Genomic DNA, 10,241 nt, shown 5'->3' with positions numbered 1-10,241 from the left:
TGTCTCCGGGTCTTCAGATGTCTTCTCGGTTAAAGAAATTCTTGCATCTCAAACGGTCAGAGGTAAAAAAAAAATTTCTTGTAGATTGGGAGAATTGCGGCCCTGAGGAGAGGTCATGGGAACCCGAGGATAACATTCTCGACAAGGACCTCATTCACAAATTTTTAGGTTCCAAAAAGAGGGGGAGACGCAAGGGGGGGGGGGTACTGTTACGCCGAGCGCTCCGGGTCCCCGCTCCTCCCCGGAGCGCTCGCAGCATTTTCCTGTTCGCACAGTAGGTGTAGGCAGCAGAGTTTCCCCACAGTAAGTGTAGGCAGAAGAGTTCCCCCACAGTAGGTATAGTCAGCGGGGTCCCTCCACAGTAGGTGTAGGCAGCAGGGTTCCCCCCTACAGTAGGTGTAGGCAGCGGGGTCCCCCTCACAGAAGGTGTAAGCAGCCGGGTCCCCTCACAGTAGGTGTAGGCAGCAGGGTCCTCCCACAGTAGGTGTCGGCAGCGGGGTCCCCCCACAGTAGGTGTCGACAGTGGGGTCCCCCCACAGTAGGTGTCGGCAGCAGAGTTCCCCCCTCCCCAATCCCAGCTAATAAATAAAAAAAATTATGCTCACTTGATGTCCCACGCAGCGATCTCCGCAGCAGGGCCCGCTGGTCCCTACCTCCACAGTGCCGGCACGGACGAGTGACGTCATCGTCGCCTGCACTGAGCAGCGGGGTGGAGGTCACATCTTCTCTGTGTAGGTGCAGATGCGGCTCACACAGAGGGGACGCCTTCTCCAGTATGTGCGTGTAGCGCACATACAGGGGAAGGTAGCGCTGTCTGCTGGGGATCTGGGACAAGTGTCCTGGATCCTCAGGAGCGGCGGCAGTGTTGGGCCCTGTACCCGGCTGGGCCCTCGGACAACGTCCGATCGGACTGACCAGTCAGTCCGCCCCTGCACTTGCATGAGACTGAGAGACTGACTGAAAATCAAAGACACCCTATAAAGGGCCATATAAAGTCACGGCTGAGACTGTTGTGGTCAGGACAAAGTAGTAAACACCACTTGAAAAATTGTTAAGTAAAACAAGGTCAGAGGAGTGCAATGTATTCTGCTCACAAAACAAACAGCACATTTCAGACATGTTTCCAGATCTTATAAGCAAATAAACTAAGCCCTGTTACCCTTTTACAAACTGGCTATATTACCTCCAATTTCACAAAATTGGTGTTAGTTTGAGTGTTAACTTCTGTCACAAATATAGTTCCAACATTGTAGGTCTTAAAGCTTTCTCCATTCTAAATCAGAAATAAAAGTTTTTAGGATTTAGCAATATGATAGTAAACAAATATGTCTTTAACCACTTAAGGACACAGGAAATTTTCATTTTTGTGTTTTCGTTTTTTTCTCCTCTATTTCTTAGAACCATAACTATTTTATTTTTTCATCTACAGAGCCATATGAGGGCTTGTTTTTTGTGCGACCAATTGTTCTTTGTAATAACACCTTTTATTTTACCATAAATTCTACAGCACAACCCAAAAATTATTATTTATGGTGGGAAATTGATAAGAAACCCACAATTTCGCAACTTTTGGAGGTTTTTGTTTTTACACAGTGTACTTTATGACATGTTCTCTTTATTTTGGGTGGCGATACAACTAAAATGGTACCCATATTTACACGCTTTTCTATTATTGTACTTCTTTTAAAAAACAAACTTTTTCTTTTTTAACAAAATTATTATGTTTAAAATTGTCCTATTCTGCCCCCTATAATTTTTCTATTTTCCGTATACAGATCTGTATGCGGACTAATTTTTGTGCTGTGAACTGTAGTTTTATTGGTACCAGTTTTGCATATATGTGACTTTATGATTACTTTTTATTATTTTTTTTCTGGGATGTGACCAAAAATCAGCAATTTTAGACTTATTTTTTTACGGTTATGCCGTTCACTGTATAGTATCATTAGCATAATATTTTAATAAAGCGGACATTCCACACGCTGCAATACTAGATATGTTAATTCATCTTTATATTTAACACTTTATTTGAAAAGAGGGGGGAATTTATTTTTTATTTATTTTAGGATTTAGCAATATGATAGTAAACAAATATGTCTTTAACCACTTAAGGACACAAAAAAAAGAGGGGGAATTAATTTTTTTTATTGGGAAAGGGGCTTATTCATTTTTATTAAAACTTTTTTTTTACACTTCTTTTTAATTCCCACTGTGGACTATTCATTGCAACCTTTAGATTGCAAATATTGCTCAGTGCTAGGCATAGCACTGATCAGTGTTATTTGAAATCTACTCCTCTGGTCTGCTTAAAGGCAGACCAGAGAAGAAGACCCCATGAGGATGTCAGGAGACAGATGAGTAGACCTCCATCTGTCATCTTGGCTGATATGATGCCTGCTGTCATGCAGCCGGCGATCAGATCAGCCATCGGAACCGCCACATTTCTACAGATGCTGTGGTCAATATTGATCACGGCATCTGAGGGGTCAATGGCAGACATCAGTGCGATCGCTGATGTCCACCATTAACCAGTGGGTCCCTGGCTGCTGAGAGCCGACGAGACCTGCAGTCTCTGATGCAAGCACAGCTCCTGCACTCACTTCATAGCCGCAACGGGACTAAGGACATACATGTGCGTAGGGGTTAATCTTTAGTTTGGACGAGTGACAATGAAAAATAGAAGCCTAGAGGCCTTGTGATCCCTCCTGATTACAAGCTGCCAGACTTTGCATAAGCTGAATATAGTTTGAAATCTGCAGATCTCGCATCTTTCATTATCTCTCTTTGACTTTATTAGAGAGATCAATATGAAGAGTTCAGTGACCAGGAATTAGCAAAAGGACCTGCACCTTTCAGGATCAGGTGGCTTTTCTATAAACGTATATTAGTGTACGATATTGAGTAAGGCAGACTATACTAGCAGAGTGCCAATATCACTGAATAATGCTATGCAATTGCATAGCTTTGTTCAGTATTAGTAGAATACATAAGTATTTTTTTTAACAGCAGCCTCAGCTAAATATAATGAGTAGTGGAAGTACTTTTGATAGTCCTCTCAAAGAAACACTATCATAGGAATAAGGATCTAATGTAGTTAAAATTGTAGTGTAATACACCTTTAAGCAGTTGAGATTGCCTTTATAAGCAAGTTTGTAACAATGATACGCTCCATAGGTTATGTGAACAAATCTGTAATAAAACACAAAAACATGTGCTTTGTGCAATTAGTGTACATGAAGAAGTGTTTTGGGGTGTTCTGTTGCTTTCATAATTTGTAATAGCAAAAGATTCATAGATTAAAATTTTCCACAACAAACAAGCTGCAAACTGAACACTTTGGATACAAAAAATCATTAAATTAGTTCATAATGGAAAAGGCTAAAACTAATCTTAAGAAACTAGGGATGTGTTAGCTCAAGCTTTCATCATGCTATACAGTGGGGACATTCAGATGAAAAACAATAAATTTGTATTATAATGTAATGTAAACACTCTGCTCTTCAGATGGGGAAAACCGGAAGCCTAGTCTCCTTGGTCAATTAAAGGTATCATATTATTCATCAGGGCAGAAAGGGTTTACTTCAGTAGGATTTTTTCAGCTGAGGTACACAATGCTGGTTCAATCATGCTTTCCAATTTAAGTATTTCATTGTGTAGAAAAAATACAGATGGTTAGCAGGCAGGAAAAAACATGTCTGTTCCTCCAGCTGAAAGGTAAATCCTCCAGAGAATACATAAGAATAGTGAAGACATGTCATAAAAAAAGTTCTGTAAATGATCTCATGAGTGGCTGCGATCCAGGATGGAAAAAAAATTTGCTAAATCGTTTGATTCCGGTGTTCATGAAAGCAATGAAATGTAGAAATGGCTTCAATTATCTAAACATGGGTCTCCCATTAACTATGTTATTAAAGTAATTATTTTAGTACTGTGTTGGGAAGAATACAGAATATTATATGACACTCTTGGAGAAATTTAAGAGGTATTTCTATCCTTAACCATTTCTTTATGTGTGCAGCATGGCAGCATAAACAAATTTGCAATATGAATATAAATAGAGAAAAAAAAAACTGACATGCTCGCACATCTACAATTGGCACAATGATCCTAGGCTTCTCGGCAAAATTTATTAAACTAACAGGTCATTAGTGTACTTGATGATCATGAAGTGCTAGCCACGTCATGGCCACCTGTATATAGCGGGTCCCTAACATCCCTAGCATAAAATGGAGCTGCACTGAGCGGCGACCACCACAGCCGCAACACCAGTGCTCACAAGGGAACGACCCACTGTCAGAGCAGCCCCAATGCCGCCCGACCAGTCCCTGGGCCTCGCCACCCCACAGACATGGTGCCACGGCAGCAATGGCCGCTGCAAAGCACAGCACCAGGGTCAACAGGTGACAAAACACACTTACCATGTGCTTCCAGTCCGAGACTGAGAGACTGCCAGAAAACAAGTTTGCAATTGGCTTTCCTGGTACTGTAGATATCTTTTCTTGTCTCCCCTTTGTTGACAGTCGGTACTTAAGAAGCAGTGGTGATATCATTGTGTAGAGTGGATGGAGTTCCTGAGCACACATCAGGTTCCCTGCTCTGGCTTATCTCAGCCCATGCATCATGTCTGACAGTTTCAGGCATGGTTCTTTAGCTTGGGAGCTGTCAGACACAGAAGCAAATCACTGGCTTTGGACCCTAGTATGTCACCAGCAATCCTGATAGTGTGAGCGCAGACAGTCGTAGTAGAGGGAGGTGATCAGTCAGATGAGAATACCCCTTTAAGTTAGAACTTAAGATACAAATATGGACCAAATAAACAAAAGTTAATCATTCCTTCTAATCAAGTATATGACTAGAAATTTGGGTCAATCAAAGGAAAAGAATCAGAGGACCCATCCTCAGAGGTGGGACTACCATTAGGCTCACTCTCCCCCCTAAGTAAAATGAGTGGCGATGTGTACAATGTACCCATGGTATTTTACAGTAGCAGGAGTCCGGCTGTAAAATGGAGTTGTTGCTCCTTTACTGTAGCACAGCGGCACAGGCTTCAGCTACGGGCCATGCAATGAGGTCATTTATAATTGCACGGCCTGCAGGAGAAGGTCCTGCACCAGTGCCCCATTCCGAGTGAAGAGGATGCAGAGGTCTCAGCAGAGGTAGGGTGAGGGTGATTGTTTTTTTTTTTTTTTTTTTTGAGGGGACCTACTGGGGGAATGATTACATGCTGGTAGATTCTGTATCTACTTCCTTTCTACTTAATAGGAGAGGGAGGGGTTACATACTAGGGGATGTTACCTTCTCATTCAGAAACTTTGGTGGGCTAGACACTGTCTTATTTTGTTGACACTTTTTTAAAACCAAAATAAGAACATAAAAAAGTTTTTAGATCAGATTGTCAACCGATGTTATGTAGTTTTATTTATTTACTTTAAAAAGTTATAATATTTTATTTAAAGTAGAATTATAATATGATACAAAAACTATGCAAATATTGGTATCTTTCTAATTGTATTGACACACAGAATACAAATAAGATGTCATTTTTACCATTAAAAGCACTGTTAAATGAAAGGTGTCATTGCAAAGTACAATTGGTTGTGCAAAAAACAAGCCCTAATATTCTATTTACTATGTAGGCCAGGTTAAAAGCTCAAATCTTCCATAAACTGCAGGCATGCATCTGAATAATAGCAAAAATATATTAATACGTACAGCTTACCATGCCCATAGCTAAATGTAGACTACTTTTAACTACATCTAGTCTGCTTTACTTTAGAATATATTTTATTTGTAGGACAGAATAGGGTAAACTCCAGACGCAGTCACATGAATTCTGCTTACCAGACATGACCCACTACTCTGGGATGTCAAATAAGGAACTGCTGCTCATTTTGTTTATATTGTGGACATCAGGTTCTGTGCTTTGTGATAAAGTAGAGACAGGACATTATTTATTGGTTAAGAAAACAATTGCTTATTGCAAATGGTTGTATTTTTTATGTCAAATGAACACTCTGGGAAAAACTGATATATTGTGGTATACAGTATATTCGGAATGTTTTCAGACCCTTTAACTTTTTTCACATTTTGCAATGTTTTGCCCTTATGCTAAAATAAAATAAAGGTTTTCCCCATTATTCAGAACTGAATACCCAAAAATAAAAACAGATTGTTACAAATCTTTGCTAATTTTATGAAAAGAACAAAACTATAATATTGCATTGACATATTCAGACCCTTTACTCAGTACTTAGTTGAAGCCCCTTTGGCAGTGATTACAGCCTCCAATCTTCTTGTGTATGATGCCACAGGGTTTACACACCTGGAGTTGGGGATTTTTTTGTTATTGTTCTATGCAGATCCTCTAAAGCATGGATTTCATGGGGACCATTAGTGGCCAGACATTTTCAGATCGCTTTAGAGATGTCTGACTCAGTCCAAGACAGGGCACTGGCTGGGACACTAAAATACATTCACAGAGTCGTCCCTAAGCCACTCCTGTTTTTTTTTTTACAAACTTTAGTCAGACTTTAATGTGTCTTTTACTGGGGAGAGATTTCTTTCTGGCCACTCTGCTATAAAGTCCAGATTGGTGGAGTGTTACAGTGATGGTTGATCTTCTGGAGGTTTCTCCCATCTGCACACAGAGTCTTTGGAGCTCAGCCAGAGTGACCATTGGTTCCTGCTCATCTCTCTTAGGCTGGGTCCACACTGCGTTTTCTCCCATACGGGAGCGCATACGGCAGGGGGGAGCTAAAATCTCGCGCTCCCGTATGTGACCGTATGCGCTCCCGTATGTCATTCATTTCAATGAGCCGACCGGAGTGAAACGTTCGGTCCGGTCGGCTCATTTTTGCGCCGTATGCGCTTTTACAACCGGACCTAAAACTGTGGTCAACCACGGTTTTAGGTCCGGTTGTAAAAGCGCATACGGCGCAAAAATGAGCCGACCGGACCGAACGTTTCACTCCGGTCGGCTCATTGAAATGAATGACATACGGGAGCGCATACGGTCACATACGGGAGCGCGAGATTTTAGCTCCCCCCTGCCGTATGCGCTCCCGTATGGGAGAAAACGCAGTGTGGACCCAGCCTTACCAAGGCCTTTTTCCCACGATAACACAGTTTGGTGGGTGGCTAGCTCAAGGAAGAGTCCTAGTTGTTCCAGACTTCTTCCGTATAAGAACACTGGAGGCCACTGTGCTTTTGAGAACCTTTAGTACAGTGATTTTTTTTTTTTTTTACCTTTGCATCCACACAATCCTATATTTAACCACTACAGGCAGTTATTTCTACCTCTTGGCTTGGTTTTTGGTCCTACATGCATTGCTCAGCTGTGAGACCTTATACAGACAGGGGTGTTTTTTTTTTCAAATCCTGCCCAAATCATATGGATTTACCACAGGAGACTCAGATCAAGATGTAGAAACATCTTAAAGATGGTCAAGTGAAATAGGAGGATCTGATTTTTTTAAAAAAAATATATAAATTAGCAAAAATGTCTAAAACTCTGTTTTCACTTTATAATTATGGGTTATTGAGTACAGAGTCAATGGAAGAAGTCACAGAACTTGTCTCCTGGCACCAATAAACCATACACAGGAATCTGGCTATAGATGTAGAAACTTGACCCTATCATGCATTGCCTCTTCAGGCCCTCCAGTAGCATTGGTATTCACAATCAATATAATATAATACATATTTATTTAGATGAAAGGTTTTAGCTATACAAGCGTCCAAAGTGATTTCCACTGATGACATCGCAGATGTCTAGGCTGTAGTCTAGTTCTGTCCAGATGCATGCCAGCATATCATTGGATATGAACTTCACTGTTTCAGTGATGTATTGGCTCAGGTGGTTCAGTCCTTGATTTAGCCCCACAGAAAGAAGTTGCAGAGTGTCTGGTGATCGTGGAGGCCAGAGCAACACTGGTGAATCATTGTTTCCTTGTTGACTTTGTAGGGCTACTCTCGTACATGGATTGAATTCTGTTTACTGTCTCTTCCGAAGTCTTTGGGTGGCCCAGACTTTTCCTACAACATAAATACCCTGGGGTAAAATGAAGTTTCTATACCTTGTACATTTACAAAATGTTTCTGAAAGTTTTGCTATAATGTCACAACAGACCCTGTTCTTGTAAATTCCAACACACAAAAACCTTTTCCTTCTTCGATGTTTCTATCTAATGTCACACTATGTAAGCACATTTCAAATTTGGTTCTTAAAAAAATTCAAGCTGTGCTGTGATTGGTTACTATGGGCAACTTAGCAAGTTTTTTCCCTTATTTTTAAGATACTGTCTATATTACCACTGATGTTTCTTTAACTTTACTTTCTTTTGCCCCATTTTTTTTTTTATTTAAACCACCCTATATTTTAGAAATATGAAGATATATTTGAGTAGAAATTCTTCATGCATAAGAAATATGCTGTCTTCAGTACATTATTGTATACAGTTACAAAAGAATTTGATGTACCAAATGATTGACTTTGGTATGTACACTAAGTGTGTATATATTACATAATTCCCTGTGGTTCATGTAACTTCCATTACAGTTAATTACTGTGTAAGTGAATACTTTGCATCTCTGAAAGCAACATGTAACAGATTTCCATCAAGGAAAAGTGCTGGCTGATATCACTGACACAGGGCCAAGTTGGCATCAACAAAACAGGAACACAACTGTCTCTAGGCTTGGACTTTCCCTGAGTAGTTAATTCCAAAGTGGCACAGTTGACTGCAAGCCTTGCCAACCAAGAAGACAGTTCAACTGTCTTGAATTCTTCATGTTTTCAGTTGCATTCATAACTGAAGCAAACATTCATTCACCTAACTTTTCTTTAGGGAAAAGAAACAAAACAGGTTTTCATAGTTCCAATACTTTGTTAAATCATCTCAATGATGCATTTCTATACATAATTAATTTCACCTTGATCAATGACTATTTGTCATCTGTATGGCGCCCATTAGGGTGAAAACGCACAATCACATTCTGTTGCAGTTGCATCAGTTTCCAATAATGCAATAACATTCTTCTATTACTTACTACTGGAATCTGAGGTCATGCAGTTACAAACCGTAATGCAACTGCTACGCAACCTGACCGTGTGTATTCCCCCTCATCATTTTGCCCACAAGTTTCACAATGTACAACCTAGGAGTTTTCACAACTTTTCTACATGAATAACTTGGTAGAACCTGGCAAACTGTTTTATCATAAAGTATGCCTGGTTGTTTGCTCCAGCTCACTGCACTGCACAATTCTGTCTTCGTAAATATTTTTGCCAGTTCAAAAGTTTTAGTCTCACTCTAGCTAAGTTTTTTAACCACAAGACTTATGCAGCCACAACCATGCTCTGCTGTTTACATTAAGCCATCCATATACTACAACCCACCAGCTGCCACTACAAACAGCCTAATCTTACTTTCTTACAGTGGTGTAAAGATATGAGAAATGTTGTGCTAAATATGGGTTGTGTGTACATAAAGCTTGATCACTATGAAAATAAAAAGTTCTACAAGGTTTTAATATATTATAGTTTCAACTATTTATCATTTTCACAAGCTCTGCTTGCTGTCATTGATTGACATTCCTGTTAAAAGTCTGAATGGTTCAGGCAATCCTTTGCAAGTTAAATACATCAACAAGATCAGTCTCTTTGACAGTTTTCAACAATGTATCAATCAACACACACAATGTTTACTGAATGTGACAGTCTAGAGTCCAAGTTGTTCATTTAGGCTTGGTTCACATGGCCGTTAGCCCCCGTCCCGATTTTCTCCCGTCAATGCTGTAGAAACAGAGCATACTACTTACGGATGCAAACTGATGCAAAGGGATGCCATTTAGTGGCATCCTTTTACATCAGTTTTTCATCCGTAAGAATGAAAAGTCAGCCACCTGAAAACTTCTGTAGCCGGGACTACTACTACTACCATCATGGAATAGACTTGTTTCCATGATGGCAGTATTAGCTCCCTGGCTGCGGGAGTCTGCAGGTCGGCTGGGGAGACTACAGTAGGGCTTGTACTACTACCCCCATCATGGACCATAGCCTGTTCCATGTTGGGTGTAGTAGTACAAGTGCTGAGGGATTAATCGCATTGGGTCTCACTTCTGAGACCCGATGCAATCAGAAGTTATTAACCAGGGGAGTGGGTGGCATGCTCCTCTCCTCTGTGGTGTATACAGTGTCTTTTTTACTTTAATTTTCTAATACCCCTCCAAGAGCCCTGAAT

The sequence above is a fragment of the Hyla sarda genome, chromosome 1, assembly GCF_029499605.1.
Source record: "Hyla sarda isolate aHylSar1 chromosome 1, aHylSar1.hap1, whole genome shotgun sequence".
In the NCBI taxonomy this organism is placed as follows: domain Eukaryota; kingdom Metazoa; phylum Chordata; class Amphibia; order Anura; family Hylidae; genus Hyla; species Hyla sarda.
Note: the sequence above shows the minus strand (reverse complement) of the source record.